This window comes from Etheostoma spectabile, chromosome 1 (assembly GCF_008692095.1).
Source record: "Etheostoma spectabile isolate EspeVRDwgs_2016 chromosome 1, UIUC_Espe_1.0, whole genome shotgun sequence".
Taxonomy (NCBI): Eukaryota; Metazoa; Chordata; class Actinopteri; order Perciformes; family Percidae; genus Etheostoma; species Etheostoma spectabile.
The window spans coordinates 18,621,938-18,643,291 of NC_045733.1; the positions used below are offsets into that span (position 1 = coordinate 18,621,938).

Genomic DNA, 21,354 nt, shown 5'->3' on the forward strand with positions numbered 1-21,354 from the left:
TCTGACACTCCTCTGTCGTTGTTATTGTGTTATATGTTGGGACCCCCTCAAAAACGAGATGATCAATGGGTTTGTCTACATAAACAAATTTTAACACATAACACCCTTCTATATGTAGATTCACAGAGGAATTTACTTACATCTTCAGAAATGCATCACAAAACTCATATGTCCACTTCCACTTTGGACTAAATCTAGTCATCTACAGATCAAAAACATAATCACCCACTGGCACCTTAACTACAGATTTAGTAGAAATCAACTTACACTTGGTTACGTTTCCACTATATACAGAAAAGGCAAATCAATTGAGATTAAGAGGGAATTAATTGTTACCTCTCGAGATGATGGTGTTATCAGGATTTCTAAGTAGCATTAGTGATTCTAACACAATTTGGTGAAAGAGCAGGTAATTAGTTTTTGGTGCAGATAAAGATCCAGGGCGTATCTAGGATTTTGTTTAGGCATGTCTTTCAAAATGACATTTCAAAATACACTAGATTGAACATGTTCTATCCTCACTTGGTTGAATAAGAAAGATCTGGCATAAGTTCTGTATCCCATGATTATCATTGAGTATTTTGATTTAGGTCTAGATCCTATGCAGATTTAGATACATTTTTACCATTGAAGTTACCTAGTTTTTTTTTTTTTTTTTAGAGACATTTGAGTAGTATTTGATTGCACTTGAGCCCAGAGGTCTTATCAGCTGCCCTGGTAATGAAACCTCTTGGTTTTCCATCTCAGTAAAGGGTGAAAATCCTGTGCGAAGAAATTGCTCTTTGTTATAGCAATAGATTTGTCTTTTCTTATCTCAACTAAGCATTGTTGCCTTTATCAGTCACCATTACAAATCGTATCAGTCAGCATTTGACGTACCAGTGATTTCTTTATTGTCACATTTACTGCATCAATAGCATGCCTTCTGCAATTCTATTTAGTTGTTATTTAATGTAATGCAATTATAGGCTGTTACAGAACTTCTTATGTACACGTCTACATGCTGACCTGGTCTAAACAGATCTCCGTCTTTGTGTTATGAACACATTTAGATATACTATAGATGTGTGAGAAGCTTACTGTGTACTTTAATATACAATGTGTGCAAAATTATTAGGCAAGTTGTATTCCTAAGGATTTATTGTATTGTGACAAATTCATTACTCTCAGTCAATCACAAATGTTAATAAACTTCAAATCAGAACAAAGCAAAACTGAGTTTTGGCTTTCTCAGGAGAATATCTGTGTGCAGAATTATTATGCAACTAAAGGAAAAATTTAATTTTTTCCATCGTACTTGTTTATTTTCATTTCTTAGAGTAAGAATAAAACTCAAAAAGTACAAATAAACCCTATTGATATTTCAAAAAATAATTCAGTGACCGATATACAGTGGTGTGAAAAAGTGTTTGCCCCCTTCCTCATTTCCTGTCCATTGCCATGTTGTCACACTTAAGTGTTTCGGAACATCAAACCAATTTAAACAATAGTCAAGGCAACACAAGTAAACACAAATGCAATTTGTAAATGAAGTGTTTATTATTAAAGGTGAAAAAAAATCCAAACCATCATGGCCCTGTGTGAAAAAGGTTTGCTCCCTAAACCTAATAACTGGTTGGGCCACCCTTAGCACAACAACTCAACCAAGCGTTTGCGATAACGTGCAATGAGGCTTTTACAGCGTCCTGGAGGAATTTTGGCCCACTCATCTTTGCAGAATTGTCCTATTCAGTTACATTAGAGGGTTTTCGAGCATGAACACCTTTTTAAGGTTATACCACAACATCTCAATAGTCAGGTCAGCTTTGGCTAGGCCCCTCCAAAGTCTTCATTTTGTTTTTTCTTCAGCCATTCGGTGGTGGACTTGCTGGTGTGTTTAGGATCATTGTCCTGCTGCAGAACTCAAGTTCTTTTCAGCTTGATCCACGAACAGATGGTCGAACATTCTCCTTCAGATCTCTTGGTAGACAGCAGAATTCATAGTTCCTTTTATCACGGCAAGTCTTCCAGGTCCTGAAGCACAAAACACCCCAACCATCACACTACCACCACCATATTTTACTGTTGGTATATGTTCTTTTTATGAAATGCAGTGTTCCTTCTACGCCAGATATACTTGGACACACACCTTCCAAAGAGTTCCACTTTTGTGTCATCGGTCCCAGAATGTTTGCCCAAAAGTCTTGGGATCATCAAGATGTGTTGTGGAAAATTGAGACAGCTTTGATGTTCTTTTTCTCAGCAGTGGTTTTCCCCTCCCCCCCCCTCCTACCCCCTTGGAACTCTGCCCATGCAGAGGCCATTTTGCCCAGTCTTTTCCTGATGGTGGAGGCATAAACGCTGACCTTAACTGAGGCAAGTAAGGCCTGCAGTTCTTTGGACGTTGTAGTGGGGTCTTTTGTGACCTCTTGGATGAGTCGTCGCTGCGCTCTTGGGGTAATTTTGGGCGGCCGGCCACTCCTGGGGGGGCAATCACTTTTTCACACAGGGCCATGATGGTTTGGATTTTTTTTCACTTTTAATAATAAACACCTTCATTTACAAATTGCATTTTGTGTTTACTTGTGTTGTCCTTGACTATTGTTTAAATTGGTTTGATGTTCCGAAACACTTAAGTGTGACAAACATGCAAAGGGACAGGAAATGAGGAAGGGGGCAAACACTTTTTCACACCACTGTAGTCACCCTTCTTTTCAATAACTGTCATAAGACTTCCATCCATGGAATCTGTTTGATTGATCCATGGAATCGGTCTTGATCTGTTGATCAACTTTTTGTGCAGCAGCAACCACAGCCTCCCAAATGCTGTTCAAAGAGGTGTATTGTCTTCCCTCACTTTAAATTAAAAAGGCACGGTGACTCAGTGTTTAGCACTTCTGCCACACAGCAAGAAGGTTCTGGGTTCAAATCCAGGTCGTTCTGGAGTGAAGTTTGCATCTTCCCCCCGTGTTTGCATGGGTTTCCTCCGGGTACTACGGTTTTTTCAAGACATGCATGTTAGGTAACTAGGACTACAGTTGAAAACTAGCTGACTAGCTAACACTGGCGCATTTACAGAAATGTTGATTAATTTTAATTTTCCTCATCAAATAAATAAATACTAATCAAATATCACGTGTAAGAAGGGCCCACAAGTTCTCAATGGGGTATAGGTCAGGTGAAGAAGGTCATTATTCTTTCATCTTTAAGGCCTTTGCTGGCTAGCCACACAGTTGAGTACTTGGATGCATGAGATGGAGCATTGTCCTGTATAATAATCATGGCCTTCTTGAAGGATATAGACTTTTTTCTGTACCACTGACTAGACTTAGACTTCTCTTTATTAATCCTTTTGGGAAGACTCCTGCAAGGAAATTGAAATTTCCAGCAGAAGTTTTCTGCAGCTTACAAAAAAAGTATAAAAAATACAATATATAGAGAAAAAACAGTATAAAAATAATAATCATAATTGTTGATAATTTACCATAAATCATCAGTTAAGAGCACTGCTTGAAGAAAGTATCTTTTAAAAACTGGCAGTAGTTTTTGGAGTTGATTTTAAGTCCATCTTCAAGCTCATCCTTAATAATAGCAGCCCATACCAGTACCCCGCCTCCACCTTGCCGGCATCCGACTCGAAGTGGAGCTCTGTGCCCGTTAGAGAGCCAGCCACGGGCCCATCCATCTGGTCCATCAAGAGCCACTCTCATTTCATCTGTCCATAAAACCTTTGAAAAATCTGGCTTCAGATATTTCTTGGCCCAGTCTTGACGTTTCAACTAATTAGTCTTGTTAAGTGGTGGTCGTGTTTCAGCCTTTCTTACCTGGGCTGTGTCTCTGAGCACTGAACACCTTGTACGTCTGAACACTCCAGGTAGGTTGCAATTCTGGAATATGGCGGCACTGGATGTAAATGGGTTCCTGGTAACTTCACGTTTAATTCTTCTCAAGTCTCTAGCAGTCAATCTGCGTCTTTTTTTCTCAAGTTTCTTGCAGCCGTGTTGACTATTTGCAACAAAATGGTTGATTGTTTGGTGATCACGCCATAATATCTTTGCTACTTTAAGAGTGCAGCATCCCTCTGAAAGGCATTTTACAATTTTTGACATTTTAGAGTCTGTTAAATCTCTTTTTTTTGCTCATTTTGTCTGAGATAAAGAAGCCGCCTATAATTATGCACACCTTGATATAGGGTGTTGATCACTTTAGGCCACACCCTCATTTAACAAATACACATCACCTGATAATGCTTAAATCAAATTAGCATTTAAGTTTATATAGCTTGGAATTGGAAAATATGCTTGAAGATGACAATAAGGTCAAAATACTCACTTGCCTAATAATTGTGCACACAGTGTAGATGTTACACAACCCAGTTTTTCTAATGGCGCCGGAGAGGGTTGTACTCCTGAGGTTAAACTGGATTTAGTCTTTAGGAATATACCATGGATGAAAGTGTAGCAAGGAGAGTAATGCCTGTTTCATTTACCCAGCCCAGTGGATTTTAAAAAAACGTCGGCTTTGGAACCAAATTATATCTGTGGCTTTTTTTGTGATCTTTTTTTTTTTTTTACTTGGTGAAACACTTACAACCTTTTTTCACATACAGGCTTGGGCCCATTATAGTTGCTTTTTATTTTTTACCTCAGGCTTATGACGTGCACAGATAATCGTGAATTCCAAGTGCATCCTGATCCAGGGTTTGAATGTTTATTAAAAACATGTAGCTCTTTCACACATACACAAATGTGCAAACACAAAAACACACATCTGACTCTGTCTGTCTTTTGTGACTGGACCCTTATGTTGTGTGCCCTCAGCTTTCTGTTTTTATTTGCACAATTCCTTTTGTTTTCTCTGTTTTGTCCATCTCTTCTCTCCTTCTGTTTTTGTTTCCATCCTAAGCCTGTCGGAGTAATCAATCTGGGTTGGCACTGGGAAGGGGGATGCAGACAGATGTGTTTTACGATGTGATCGATGTCCTTGATTAGGGAGAGATTACTTGTGTGTGTGTGTGTGTGTGTGTGTGAGTGTGAGAAACTGATTGGGAGAAGTCTGCTAGCTACACTGCCTCCTTGATTTTGTTAATTTGTCAATCAAGGATCAATAGGGGGATTATTTGCACAGTTCAAGAAGCTGACAGAGGTGAAGATGTTAAACCACACACGGCCGATGAGTCACATTATGCGGTTAAAAGGTGTCAAAAGGGAATTTTACACCAAAGTCTGAAATGTAACAAAAAGTCAGTTCCTTGTGTAGATTGGCTGATACTGTCATTTTTAAGCTAATGTATGAGGCTGTAGTTCCTTGTATTCATAATTTGTTTGGGGTTCTACAAACTTAAACTTCTGTTTTTGCTATTTAGTCAAAAGCTGCTCTTATAAATAGATACATAAGTAAAAATGGACATAAACAATCAATTGCCAGTTAATAATATTGTTAACCAATAAACGTTATATGTTTTTAAAGATTTCACATGCAATACACATATCTAATGTGCTCTGCAGCGTGTTTGTACCTGTGGAAAGTAATTTAGTTGAAAATGATGTTTGCGTCGGGCACACTTAATAAAATATGACATTACCTAATAATGTAAAGAGGGCCCTGTGAAAAGTATAAACATTGACACACTGCTACCACAGAGCCTTCAACATTTCTTTCAAAACACATCTTAACCAATGTAATCACCTTACTGCCCTTGTGAGAAACATCAACGGTGGTAATTCCCCTCAGAGGAGGATGTCAGCTTTCCATCAGCTGTCAGTGTTTTCACTTTGCCTGTTTTCAAAGGAGCATTTGATTCTTGTAGTTTTCCTCTCTCTCTCTCTCTGAAAGGAGTAGACAGATGTAATAGCCATTAGCCTCGGGGAGAGACAGCACAGATGTGTCAACAAGGCTTGACTTTTTTACAGTCCAAGTGAAGTCTGAGCAAACAGTGGCTGTGTAGAGGCCTGTGGGGTTGAGCAGTGATCCAGGGACACGGTTGCGCGGCGTTGCCCCGGGACTCTAAACAGACCGTGACTCTAGTTCTCATTACAAGAGTGGGTCAGACCACCCCAATACAGAAAATAAATAATGCAGGGGAAAACCTGAGTGCTGCCACCTCACTGACATCCACACAACCTTGACCTTCATGAATAGGTGGTTCAACATTTTATATACTCCCGCTGTGAGCTGTATTTCCAATACTCCTTGGTGGTTTTGAGAACTAATGTGTCAGTTGTGGCTGCAACTAACAATTATTTTAATTATTGATTCATTTGCTGTTGTTTTTTTAATTAATTGATGATTTGTTGGTCTATTAAATGTCTGTATATATATCTACAGTATATCTATGTAGATATCTATATATCTATATCTATATATATATATATCTATATATATAGATATATATATCTATATATATGATACTCTTCACACTTTCCTGAAGTCCCAGTTGACGTTCTCAAATTGCCCCCCTAGGGACAAATTAAAGTGGTTTAATATTTAATCAAATTGCTTATTTTGTCTGATTAACCCCAACATATGCAGTTCACTTTCACATATGACAAAGACAATGCAGCAAATCCTCACAATTTATAAATTGGAAACAGTGACTTTTTGGCATTTATGCTAGAAAAAACAATCACAAGCGGTTAATTGATTAAAATTATTGCAAATGAATTGTTTAAGCTCCTCCATCTCCATGCCTGTCATTTAACAAATCCAAGTGTCTACATTATCTCATCTGATGTAAGTCCACTAATTTTCCCCTGTCTTACAATCTCAAGGCCTTCAAAAAAAATCCAATTATTTATCTTAATTTGATCACAATTTCCTGTCGCCGCCACAATGTAAAGTCCAAGATGAAAGAGTTTAAATCCTAATTACGCTGTAATGGCAGCAGCAAGTTGATATTTTCCTCCCTGTACATTTCTCCCTAGTCAGCCCTCTCCCCTCTCTGTATGTTTATCTTGATCTCTTCAAATTTATTTCCTACTTTGTAACCAGAGGCAAGAGCCCTTGACTTGCTGCCCCCACAGCCGCAGCCAAGGCAGCCATTTAAGTTGTGATTAAAAATTAATGGTTGAGTGAGAGGCAGCAGAGAGGGAGCAGGGGAGGGCAGTGGAAGAAAGAGACAATGCTTGAGCAAGAGGACAGGCTGTGGAGAGCAAGCCCGAGCAGCAGCTGCTCCCTGATAGAGGGTTGGAAGGTCTTCTCAACAACTCTGCTGTGTTTAACTGCCCCGCTCACACCCCACCATGAATATTGCATTTCTGCACTGCAGGGCTCCTTGTGTTACCCCCACTTAGTGTCGAGCAGAACTGCCGCCACAGTGCCGAAGTGTCCAAGTCCAGCCTGTCCCCTCCGTCCAGGGGAGAGTCCAGGATTTTTAAAGTGGGGTGTCACGGGGGGGGACCAATAATCAGTCAGGGGGGGCCCAAGGGATTTTATCAAAATACAGCATAGAAAATCTGCTTAGAAATATAGTACATTTTGGATAGGATAAATCAACACAATGCAATTTTGCGTCACATTCATTATTATTTAACTTATCATGTTTGTTTATTTTTCAATAAATTGTATATCCAAATACAATACACTTTCTAGGGGCTCTTAAGGCAAAACATTGAAGCAAACTTTAATTAGTCATGTGACAAGGGCTGGAAAGGTTGTTTTTTTTTCTTCACAGGACAGTATAAAAATAATGTGCAGTACACTTACAATAAACTTCAACAAAGAAACCCTTGCTGTACACCATTTTCAGATAATAAGAAACAGAGCAGAAATGAACTGCAATACATAATTTGTTTCTTACAGCAACAAGTGCTCTACAGTGAGTTCAATATGTTTTATGTTATATGTTTTAAACTGGCCTCAAAAACAAAGAACGCAGTTGCCATCCAATGTGTGCTTAAAGTCTATACCCATTTACCAAATGGAAAGGCAGCGATTGGCAGAACAGGCAGCAAAGTGACAGTACTCTAATCCAATGGTAATTTAATTTGTCAGATTGACAGCACTCCCGCCCAATGGATGGGGGGGGGGGAGGGGTTGCCTCCCGTGACAGAAACACACCACACAAACCAGACCGACTTACACCACATAATTGCCAGACTGATTCAGAGAGGACCCCTATCTCTTTGCATGTCACAAGCAATTAAGTTCAGCCACAAAGGATGGAACCGTATTTGCTGGCATTTAAAACCATAGTAACAGTTTTTTGGCTTGTGATCTCTGACGAAGCTGTTTTAAAGGACAGTTATAAAACAGTTTTTAGTTACTGAGCAAAAGGACATGGATGGTTTTCATTAATACACACATGCATGGCTGTAGTTGTTAACGGTTGTGTTTTAATACGCTCTCTGTGAACTGAAAGCTTTCTGAAGGTCAGTAGAATAAAGGGCAGTCAGTTTGAGTATTGCGTCTCCAACTCAGTGCAACATCGGCCTGACTCTCTGGCCATCTCTTTAAAAGTGGAGCAGAAATACCAGGAGACCACACAAGGTCTTGACCTTGACTTTACCAGATGATGAGTTGTGGCACTTACATCAAGGCCTGCTCTTTTCTTCCTTCTGGCCTCTTTCTCTATACTGTTTCATTACAGCCTTTCTCAGAGTCCATTACCCACTGATACGTGCACTCATTCAGTTCTGCCAACATTGTTTCCCTGTAGTATAGGTCATTCGGGATTGGTACTCATATTGCTTTGATTTGCTGGAAAAAAAAGTATTTAAAACATAAAAGCATAGGGCGATTAGATTTAAAAACATAAAATTGGACGAATGAAAATTCATTATTTGCTTGTTTTTATTTACATACATAGTAAATAAGTAATGTTTTTTTGTAGTTTGACCATCATCCTTATCAGTTATAGTAATTATGTTGTCACCAATTTAAAAACTTAGATTAAGGGGTATGTGAATGGTATATAAAGGTAATTTGGACAGTATTCTAATGCATCGTATTTAGTTTATTGAATCTGTGCATAAAACAAAATATAAAAACTACCTGGCTAGTTTTCCTTTGCTTCTAGTCTTTATGCTAAGCTAAGATAGTCAACTCCAAGCTCTATGTCCATATTTAATGCACAGAACGATCTTCTTATCCAACTATCTGCAAAAATTATTCTTAAATTATTCGGAAGGTTTACTTTAGAACCATTAAGTTTGGCAGAAATATCACATCTTCAGCTTTCAAAACACTTTAAATTGTCAGAAATTTGGCTTGATATGAGAACTGGTAATTCATCAAAGATTTGTGGTCTTATTGTTGCTCACCAAAGAAGCTTGACTGCCATAACTTCCTAAATAATGCATCATTTAGGAATGTGTCATATATTAGAAAATATAGATGTTTTCATGTTTTTCTCTGCCATATGGATTTATTTCTCAATCAGCAATAACAGTTAGTCTTAAGATGAAAGCTACTGTTAGGTTATTGTACTGTATGTATGTTTTTTTTTGCTTATAATTTACACAGCAATAATATGATTGTAGCGTAAAGAACCTTAATTGTTAGGTCACATTTTTGGCTTTTAAATTATGTTGTAAATTATGTAGAAACTGTGTTTCAGTCTCAGGCTCCAACTTGAGTAGGTGCTGCAGCAATGCCTGGAGAGTTCTGACACAATGGCATAGAAAACTGTACAGAAATTGTGTGTAATGTGGTGTAATGTATGGCACCAGAAATGGAAGTCAAATAAAAATGTCAAGTTTAAATCAGATTATAATATGCAGTTGACACCTCCTCCTCATCATCATTCACTTCCTTGTTGCTACACTCTGTTCCTTCCGTTCGTTCCACACTTCTTACATAATTAGTTAATTCTGTCCTATTTCCTCTGCGGCTGCTGCCATCACTTTTTCTTGCTCTGGGTCTTTTTTGCAATGCTAATGATGTAGGGGGAAAGAGGCTGCCTGGAAATATGGTGGTATGGTAATATGGCTTCCTGTGACATGCGGACACTTGGAGAGTGGCCACATCATTGCCCATTCAGGGTCATTGTGTAAATGTTACTAGACCTCATGAACAAAAAATAAATCACCAAAACTAGAACCATATTGAATCTGTTTAAAGTAGTCACAGTTTTAAAATTCTTACAATAAAGGGTTACTAAGGAAATCACCATTTACTAGGGAAATCACCATTTACTATGGAAATCACCATTTACTATGGAAATCACCAGCAGTATTCCTTTTCTCTCAGAGAAAGGCAACATAATGTCATCTCCACTTTTGATCTAAAAGTTGAAAAATAAAATGTATAAAGCTATTGTCAAATGCACCATTAATCATCTTAATTATAGACCTTGGTGATAATTTCTTCCTCAAAATCCAAATTGGCCGATAATTTATTCAGAAGAAAACGATATTGCCTATTCCTAATGAAAAGAAACCTGTACTTTTGCCTTGTTTCTAATCAAAATTATTGTAGAGAAAAGTTACAGTATACAAGGTTTGATGAGTCCGTAATCCAGTTCAATAAAGTAGTTTTGTATTTCCATTTGACATTTCTTGGAAAAAAATGAAAAAAGTGCTATCTGTTACTTCAAGCTTGCCCTCACATTTTCCTCTTCCCATCACTGTAGTGGACTAGATGATTCTTGATTGAAGCAACAAGTAAGGAATCATTACTCGATTTCAACCCATGTCACCATCAGGTAGCTGTCAGTACGCGGCTCACCGCTTATCTCCCTACTGCCCATGTGATTGAAATTGCAGTCACACCAATAGCAAAGGCCAGTAAATGGATTATTGATCAACTGTAAGCGGCTTGCTCTACAGAGCTGGCTGTGTGTGCTCGCTGGCCAGACACAAAAAGATATAACTGCAACATACTGCATACTCCAGCTCTCAAATGAATACAAGGGGTATTTCTTTTATTATTTCATAGGTTTATTTTTTTTATTGGGAAGGATTTCAAACCACTCTGTTTACAGTTGGTTTTATGCCAGCCTAGTTTCTAGGTAGGTAAATACATGCATACCTACAGTATGCGCTTAACCATACTCTGAACTGTTGTTCCTCTTAGAATCATTATTTTCCAATAAAATGTTGCCAACTTCCAACCCTCTTGTATTTCCCCCCTATCAGGTTACAAAGAGCTGGTTGCAGCCAGACCATTGGGGAGAATGCACACTTATTGAATCATTGAACCACACTAACTCTTGGATTGTATATTAATAATTTATGCCTTCTAAGAAAATTCATAAAAAAGGATTTTAAAAGGCTTTCACCGAGCTGCTGTAGTTTAGTTAATAAATGCCATAGTTGTGATTGGTGCCTAATCTTTTCTCACAGCTCTTCTCCAATGTGCCACGCTTTATTTCCCAAACATTTTTGGTTATCTTGACTTCATCAATCCTTCAAATAGTCATGTTTAATGACTTTACGACCCCCCATGGATCTGACCTGGGGATGCAGAGATGAAATGGACTGAAAGCAACAACAAAATCCCCTTTCACACAGACTGTTAAAGGCGGGACAGTTGTGCCGTTAATCCGCCTCGCTGTCTGTGTGAAACTTACAAAGACAGCATGGGGGTACAGAGTTGTTGCACCTTTAAGCCGGCATATCTGTTTGCAAACATATAAAATTACATCATCAGTATACTCTGCAAGCTTTTGATTTGTGTTATCGATTATAATTCCCTGTATTTTCTCCTATATGCCATAAATCCTGCATAAAGAGCAAAAATCTGTGACAAAGAGCACCCCTGACTAGTGGACCTTTCCAAAATAATTTAAAATCTGGCACAATGGGCTGAGTATGTTCTTTTGATGCTTTGATTTTAGAATAAAGGAATCAAGTCTTCAGACGCAGATTCCTGCAAATAGATGTTAATAGATCTAATGAGCAAAATAGATAGATGCATGTAATTTACCCTGGTTTAGAATACAGTTGTTCCAATTGATATACATCACATGTAATTTTTGTCCTTTTTTTGTTAAAATGATAATTATCACTTCTCTTAAGTGGAAAATATGTTTTCTCAAGTGTCCAATTAAAGGAATTGAAGATTATCATATCATCTCTGAAGACCTTATTGCACTCAGCTGGTAGACCATCCCTGGTGTTTAGTTAATTTTAATTTTATTCAGAGCAATATCTTTTGTTGCTTTCAAATGTCTATTTTGATTTTTGACAATTTATTTTCATCAATTAGTGGAGAAATAGTCTCACACTAGGTATAGGTTCCCTCTTGGCAGCCTGAAAAGTCGTCTTCTGTCTGTTGATCTGTCTCATCCCACTTTTCCTTTGTTTGTAGTCCAGGGCTTAAAGGGAACAATGAAGTGAATGGGTTGTTTGTGTTGGATGAGGGGGAAGTCAGAAGGAAAAAGGGGTAGAGAGGGTACACGTGAATGTTTGTTTTAGCAGTAACCAGTGGATTGTGTTTAGATGTAACATGAATTGTGTGTATGAGAGGGAATATAGTTATAATTTTGTTAAAGAAACACAAGATACAAATATATTGGTTCAATTAGTATATGGTTATGCCTGACTTTAAGCCTCTTGTGGACTCCCTGAGCTCGATCTACATCAGTTTTGCTTCAGTGTGCACCACTGAAGACTCCAGGTTTCCTGCGGTTTCTCCATAGCATATCCTTATTTTGTCTTCTGTGGAGTAAAGCAGTGTCTGTGTTGTTGATCTTTAACTGTCAGACATATTTTTTGTCACGTTGCAATGAGGATATCAAATTACATGAATAAGTGATTCGAACGTGCACAAATACATTAAGAGCTAAATATACATATGTAGTATTTCAGAAGAGATGGTGCCTGTGGCTGTCACCATTGTGCAGGGAGGTTGTTTTCATGAAGGCTGCAAGCTGTAAGTGCTGAGGTCACCCTTGTGTGCCATGCACTGTCTGAATAAACAACACTCATACCTGTCAGATGTGAAATGTAGATTACGAGAGTATGCTTTACTGTGTGATTGCTAGATAAACGACAAAGAATGCACAACACTGTGTAGAGAATGTCTTTTTCAAGACCTTATTCTTCTTGGATGATGCTCAAGAATATTGAGAGGGATGAAAAACAGCTCTAAGAATTATAGAAGGAAGCAAATTGTAAACGGCCAAGAAAAGTCTCCAAAGAAAATCACTTAATGTCCTATGAACTCAACATGACATCAAAGTGTTTTGAATTGGATCGCAACAGCTAGGAATACATTTATTTGCTGAGAAAATGGTTTTATTATTTTTCAGTTGTTTGTGGCACAAGTGTGTGATTTTGCTCGTTTGCCCTTAATTTAGTATTTGTTGCTTTTGGTCTTTGTATCTTCCTTCTTTCTTCTTCTTCCTTTTTTTGCAACCTGTTCACAACATGGTTTACCTTGTACAATTACAAGAAAATGTATTCTTATATGCTATGCATCATGTATTGTGTGTCCTCAAACAATTGAAAGTAGAGCTACAACAATCAATTGATCAGTTGATCGAGAGATGTTCACGGCAAATGTGAGATTTATTTACTTTTCTTGGTCTATCCTTATAATTGATCGACTATGTTTAGGGTTTTGGACTGTTGGTTGGACAAAACAAGACATTTAATGATGTTGCGTCGAGCTCTTGGATATTGTAATGGGCATTTTCCACAGTTTTCTGATGCTCTACAGGCTAAATGATAAAACAATGTATGTAGTGCAGTAGTGTAGTGTAAGTGCAAAAAACTGTTCTTTATTTACAGTTTACTATTAGGGCCCGAACAGCAAAGCTGCATGGACCCTAATATTTTTGCATGTGTTATTTTTCTTCTGAGAAATCCATGTTCCCATGCACGAAAATTCACCAAATACTGTAAGTCCAGTTCTTGGCCAAACTCAATTAGTGCGATTTGTGTGCTAGTTGTCCTGATGGTGGCGCTACAACAGCCATCTAAAACTCTAAATTAAAAAAATTCATAACAAATCAGCCGTAAATGCAACAACGTCGCCCCTTATGCCAAACTGTAGCCCCAAGAGAGCAGAAACTATGCTCCGCTGTTACCTAGTTGCAATTTTGAACTCATCAATTTTTGCAAAAACTGCAAAACTTCTTAAACCTATCAACTTCCACATTTTTGTTTCAATTGACACCAAATTTGGGAACTTCATCTCCAGAGTGTCTCCACAAATTTACCATTCAGATTTTTGATTCATAAAAAATTGAGCCCACAGTACATTAAGACATTTTACTGCATACAGTAGTATAAACAATCGTGCAATTTCTTCCAAACTAAATATTTGATGTTCATGGAAAAAAAAAAATTGAAGATCACTGTGGTAGTGTGCATCATTTCAGAATTTTATCTCAAAAAGTGGAAAAAAAAAAAAAAAATTGAATTGTGTCATCTACGCATTGCAGTCAATGCAAAATAGAGCATCTTTAAACATGAGTTTGGCATTTATTGATCTTTGTAAAAATAAATTACAGGCATCTCTATGTTTTCTTAACCGAGTACACATATTGTCAGAATTTTCCAATGAGAAATACATTTACAGCAGTTTAAATTTCTGCATTTTCATGCAAGTCTGCTCCTTGTCTAGTAGGCGTTGCGATGCCACTTGTGACATCACCCAGATAAAAGCTCCCTGAGATCGGAAACTGCTTATGGCATCAAAGGTTCTGAGTTTGAGCCCATGGTGTTGCAAGATGATCATACAGAAATCAGGCATTGTGCCCTGCATATTTTAAATGTGTGACTGCGTTAGCAGACCTGATTCTGATTAACAATCCGTCCAGTTTCGGAAAGTCAACCCAGGCGGACTCAATAAAATATATATTCCCATTAGCTAGAGGAGTCCTCACCCAATCGCTCACTGAGATCAGCGCATGCCTTTGGACATATAGATTGGAAGTTCAAGGCCCAATGGTTACAAGGTAACACATCATACATAATCAGCCATTGTGATTTGAACACCTTACCTGAGTGTTTAAAATGCTCGGCCTGTCCATTGCTATGGAGCAGCTATAAGTATTTACTATTTTCTATAATTCTTTCTTTCAGTGTAATTTTAGGATGTCATTTTAATTCTTCAAGACTGTTTTGCAATATGTACAGAAACTAAATGTGAGTAATTTAGCATTCAGCATTTTGTTAAAAGCAGTTAAAACACATTCCATTATTTCTCTTTCTTCTTGTATTAATGTTGTGTTTTCCAGTAGCGTGACAACACAGTCATATTCGTAACACTGCCAATAAACAATTGGTGCAAAGGTCAAAGATAGTTTGGCTTGGTTCGAAGTATAACAGCTGATCAGACTATGAAAATCTGTCTGACCCTCAGGTCAGGTTTATTCAGTAGGCTCACAGAGTTGGCCAGCTGTCAAACATATTCTCAATTTTGAAACACCAAGCAACAAGACAGAAACATACAGCACTAGAACGGATCATTTAAGCATTACAAAGACTGTCCCTTTTACTGCATTCATCGAGCTCTTGCTAGCAACCACTGACCACTTAATATTACTCCCTTTTCCCAGCACAGATTTGATTGCGAAAATAGTGTGTCTGAGTAGCACACCACTTGAAAAGGCTTTTCACATGAGATTGCCTGCCCCCCATGGGGTTGGGTACTCAGCAAACTGACACAGAAATGAGAAAATGAAAAGACAGATTACTGCTCCGATGTTTGCAATATGATGAAAGAACTTACACACACATAAATATTGAGATACTCAAATGTGGTATTACCAGCCATTATTTGCTTTTAACAATGGTTGTCCTCTGATTAATTGTGCACATTAGGACTGCAGTTCACTATTGTTTCTGTTACCGGTTGATCTGCAGATAATCTTTTTTTGATTAATTGTTGTATATAAACCATTAGAATATACTGAAAAATTCCCATTCCTAGAGCCCAAGGTGACTTCATCATTCACGTCTTGTTTTGTCCAACTAACAGTCCAAAACACAACATTATTCCATTTTCAGTAATGTCTTAAATTTGAGAACACGAACCTACCAATTTGTTTTGGCATTTGACTTAAATGATTTACCAGTTATTAAAATAATTGTCAAGTAATTCTCTGTCGATCAACGCATCGATTCATACACAAATGGTTGCAGCTTTATTACACTCATGCTCAGTGGCTGGTTGGAATCTGTAGTACAGTATCAGTAGCAAACCAATAATCTATATATATTGCTTGAGGATAATGCAGGCAGATAAGCCTCCCAGGAAATTGGAAAGATGGAGTATGTGGCACTTGAATTAGCTCTTAGCAAAAACAGGAGCAGTGTGGTCTCGTAAGCACATACGAGGGAGGATGGACGTACGTGTGACTTCTTTCTCTCACTTCAGCTCGCTCTGCAGCTATTCACTGTATGAGCTCTTAAGTCTTTTTCTCACTCTTTCTCTCCCTCTGCCTCACATAACCCTCTCTACACTTTGCCTGAGAGCCCCTGAGCTTTCAAGAAAGGACACATACGTATATACACACACACACACACAAAAGACAGACACGAGAGACACGCACCAACTCTACACACAACTCCAGCTAAGCACCCCTGCTTACAGTGGTGTTAGGACTGCATCTTTCTCCCTCCGCTGTGGAAATAGCCAGATCACTGATGGCTGGGAATGGATACACCTCAACACCAGGAGGTTTTCAGCAACAAAAAAATCTGCTCATGTCACCTAGACTTATGTATTCTTTTTCTTTCTGACAGTGCTTCTATATGGGTCAGAGAAAGCATTGTATTTCACATATATTTTTGCTGTAGGGCTAGACAGGTTATCACTAAAACTCCCATGTCAACAGTCTTAATATTGTATTTTGTTTTCTCTTTATCATGGTTTAATTTGGCCACTAGCATCTATCCAACCCTGAAATAAAGCATAATTATCATCATTAATCTTAATTAAAGTCTTTGATCTTATAAACCTAAGCCACAAAAATGAGGGGAAACCCTGCAATTTAGATGAGGGAATAGAGCTCGGTTTAGAGAATAAAAGAAGTATTGACAAAAATGAAAAAAGATTGCTTCTCAAACCCTTTTCCTTCTCTGATGCAGACTGCACTCACATCAAACAGCCTTGCTGTTGCAAAATCAGCCAGAATCACTTTGCTTCTGTGAAATAGTCCACCTTCATCTCACGGCCTAATTATTTCAAAACAAATGTGAAACAATACCCTACCACATTCTGTACACTGTGCAGCTACGGTGGAAGAGTCCATAGGGAATATTATAATATAATAAAACATGTATAAATGTATAGTAAAGACAGCTTAGCTGAAATTGTCTGATTTTAAAATAACTCTAGTTGAATCCTGCTAGTCCGTTTGCCTCACACCACACATTCTCTCATCTGTACTCCACCTCTCCTTGCAACCCCCCTCTCCCTCAAACATGCCTTCATTTTCTTGCTAATTATCAAGTGTGCTGCCTTATTCCTCCAGCAGATTGTTAAGCTCTCCAGGAGCATAGTTGACCCACTTTACAAGCAGATCTGTAGGCCAGAACCCTGCTCATAGCTCCTTTTTTTCTCTTTTCATTCAGCCCCACAACACTGCATATATCATGGACATTTAACCTGCATGAGAAATACAGACACCTACTGTGGAAAAACACAGTGCCTGATATCTAAAAGAGCATGCTTAATACAGTGGTGCTGCCATATTGTTTGCAACAGATAGCAGAGCCACTTGTGAATAAAGAAAATGTAACCGTAAAAAGGGGTTTTATCTGTGTTTGTAAATCATTTGTAAATCACCAAATAATCAAGTAGTTTATCTGCGTCAATTACAACATGATGTCCTGCATATTTTTTTAATACTACTTTGTACCAAGTATTCAACAACAAATGTGGCAATTTTTTAAATTTATTTTTGTCAAAATCAAGCTTAAACATCAGAACTGTGTCTTACATTACAGCAAGTCTTGCTTCGGTTTGCAATTTCACTTGTGTTAATTTAATTGATGGGTGGGGGGGGAGTCCTGGTGTGTTGCAACTACAGCAGCACACAAGAAAGCCATTGTTCAAGCTAAAGCCCTTTTATTTATTGTAATCAGCAGATATTGTAAGTGTGTTATTAAATGTAATTTGATTTGAGTTGTTGAGTGCCAACCAGATATGCTGTAGCTCGGGTGAAGTATAAAGAAAGTCAAATTAATTACACTCTTTTACTTGTTGGTTTTTCCAGGATTTAAGATTAAAGGATTTAAATAATAGCAATGATGGATGGATTAATAGTTACCATAATTACATGGTGACGCTGTTATGAAAGTATGCTACTGTATCTTAACATTCATATCGGAGTATAACTGAGGGTGATGGGAACTTGGTCCCTGGTTTTGGAGGTGTTAATTTTGTGAAAACGTTGACCATTTGGTGGGGCTAAATGAAGTGAATGAATCACCAAACTCAGTAGCATTCATGATATTAGAAGCATGAATGTCTGTACCAAAATTCATACCAATGCAACCGATATATGTCCAATAAGTGTTTGTTAAACAAATGTTGGATTAGAGTCCCATCGCTTATGTGATCAAATCAATTTGTGGTTTTCAGTCTGCCAGAATGCATGTGTGACAGACATGAACTTGAATGGTACTTACATAGGCCTTAAAATGAACTAAATCACAAAATGTGACATTTTTATAATTGCAGCCACAACTCTTAACCAAAACACATTTGTGGCTGCATTGACGTCTGTTGAGGTGGTGCTAAAATATCAAATTACAACTCTTAGCATCTGTTTTAGTCTGTGTCATCAGTAGCTGTTGGAGCTTTTTTAACGTTACATCTACCAGTTCCAGAGGTGGGTAGAGTAGCCAAAAATTGTACTCAAGTAAAAGTACTGTTACTTTAGAATAATATGACTCAAGTAAAAGTAAAAGTAGTCATCCAAATAGTTACTTGAGTACGAGTAAAAAAGTGCTTGATGAAAAAACTACTCAAGTAGTGAGTAACTGTTGAGTAACGTCTGATTTATTTCTTAACACAAGCATCAATCAGACAGACAAAAAGGAGGTTTCCTCCTGGTCTGCGTTGCCTTGGCAACGGTTGATTCTGACATCTTTGATTTGCTACGACCGTAAAGTTAACCTGTCCCGGCGCTGATATTGAGTATGGTCACGTGACTATATATACGACGACGTTTGATTGGTAAAACACAGTCACGTGGTAGAGCCTTCAGCGGAAGACTCTCTCTCTCTGTCAAAATAAAACATTAAAATGAGACGTACGCTGGGGTAAAAACAATGACGCGTAGAATACCAAAGAGGCAAAAAGAAAAGTAACGAGCTCATTGTAGCCTAATGTAGCGGAGTAAGACAGTTTCTTCTTCACTAATCTACTCAAGTACAAGTAAAAGTATAGTGATTTAAAACTACTCCTAGAAGTACAATTTTTTTCAAAAACTTACTCAAGGAAATGTAACGGAGTAAATGTAAGTTTTTACCACCCACCTCTGACCAGTTCACATGTATCAAACTTAGTAGTTTTTCGGAATAAAATAGATATCAGGACCTTTCAAAAGAAATGAAAAAACTATGTTTTGGTAAACCACATGCAGCCCCCTGAATTTGGGCTAATCTCTTTTATCCCTGTCTCTTGTCACCAACTACATCAATATTTACACATTAAAGCAGACAGAGACAACAGTGCATCCTATTAGCACTGTGAAGTAAATAACAGTGCTCCCATCATGCTCCGCTTTGACACAGACAAGATTGGAATATGCAGTTCCAATTATCAACCTGCTTGTATATCCAAGTCATCACTGCTGATGGACCCTAAAGCCCTGTCTCGCTGCTTCTTTGCTTCTGAAGTTTACACCATGTCCAGCTCGTCACACTGAAGCCACCATTAACACAGCTCCCTGTAAAAGCATGGAGTCATTGGGAAAATTTCCATCATTAGTCGTACCTCCTCTGTGCCTCCCCACCCCCACTCTACAAAACAAAATCAATGGCATCTGCTGCCGCACAGCTAAGCCTGCTTCATTGCTGATGCAGACAAACAGTGGGTGAGCTAAATTGATTAAGTATCCAGCTATTTTTAGAGATGATGATTTCTAAGTTCGTCCACATTGATGAAACAGTAAAATAGGAGCAGAGCATTGAATGCTGTTATTTTCTGAGGATCCATACAAAGAAGCAAAGAAATCATCTGCTACAACTTTTGTGAAAAAAATAAACATGAACATGTAACCCGTGCCTGCCACAGCTTTTGAAATATAGATGAAAGGGCTTCAGCACACTCTGTGCCTATGCAGCGAGTATTTGTCAAATGCCTACAATAGTTGTGGGTAATTAAGGTGTGACACAGAACACTCCTAAGCATGCATATAAGGGAGATAATTGCATGTTGTGGCATATTTGCAGTAATTATCAATCCCACCCACCTCCACAGCCTCCCATGCACTATTGAAATGTTAGCCTCTTTAAGTATTATCATAAAACACGTGACAGAAAACTGTTAATCAGGAAAGGGCTTTACTTCCTTCACCCTACGTCCCCTTCCCCCAGCTGCATCTGTTTATTTGCTCTGCATCTGTTTAAAGTGTTTCTTTGACTTAACAACAGAGGGTTGCACTGGTAGAGGAAGTGTTTGTATATGCACAGTTATGTCCACATAACCACCATAGGTTTCCCTGAATTGTGTGGAAGTTGCCATAATATTAATAAATTATATATATACACACACATAAGTAAATATATATATATATATATATACACACACATATGTATATATATACACACACAAGCTTCTTTGTCATCCTGCACACCTTATTCATGCACACCCATCTATTACATTTATTTTTGGATGGATTCATCCGTATACCAATTGTCTGCCTGCGCACATGAGAATAACATGGCAACATTTCCATTTTTATGAACAATCCAGTTACCTCTGTCAGTGAGACTGATGGCAAGAGGTCTGCTGGATCAATGTCATTGTGCCTCTGGCATGCCAAGGAGCTTGTTCACTGCATTACTGCTTCCTTTCCTTCCACTCACCTTCTCCCCAACATACGCATACACGCTAAACAGTAACAAGCAAAAGTACCTAGACCTACACTTTGTCACACATGCACTGTTTCTCACAGATCCACATTCCTCCCTCACTATTTGTCACCCATCAGTAGACAGGATATATTCTGATATCTGACAGGCCCATCAGCATTTTTCCTCCTCTCAGTCTACAGACAGCTGGCCTGCAGAGACCCAAACACAACCTTCAGCTAACTTAACCTTGAGCTATATGAGCTACTTAACCAGCCTGAAGAGGTTCCTCTGATATTTGCTGTTCATAATGTTAGATATAGGCACTCATGCACCTTAGCAAGAACCTAAAAAATGAGAACAAACTTGGCGATAAAGCATTTGTTAGAAGAACATGACAAACAAGGTTGGTCACTTTTAAAGCCCCAGCTGTTATTGTTTTGTCAGAACTGCTTCT

The 21,354-nt window shown here is 38.2% G+C and overlaps 1 protein-coding gene and 1 long non-coding RNA gene across 2 annotated transcripts in view; one reads left to right on the top strand and one right to left on the bottom strand.

Annotated features, from left to right (window-relative positions):
- Window positions 1-9,738, bottom strand: part of LOC116689558 (uncharacterized) — a 33,606-nt gene extending 23,868 nt beyond the window's left edge. The window contains exons 1-2 of the long non-coding RNA XR_004332034.1: window positions 9,727-9,738; window positions 4,194-4,196 (exon numbers count right to left, since the gene is read on the bottom strand). This is a non-coding gene — a long non-coding RNA (uncharacterized LOC116689558). The remainder of the gene's footprint in view (window positions 1-4,193; window positions 4,197-9,726) is intronic.
- The window catches only part of trip4 (thyroid hormone receptor interactor 4), an 83,317-nt gene that overhangs the window by 43,604 nt on the left and 18,359 nt on the right, over window positions 1-21,354 (top strand). The window lies entirely within an intron of this gene.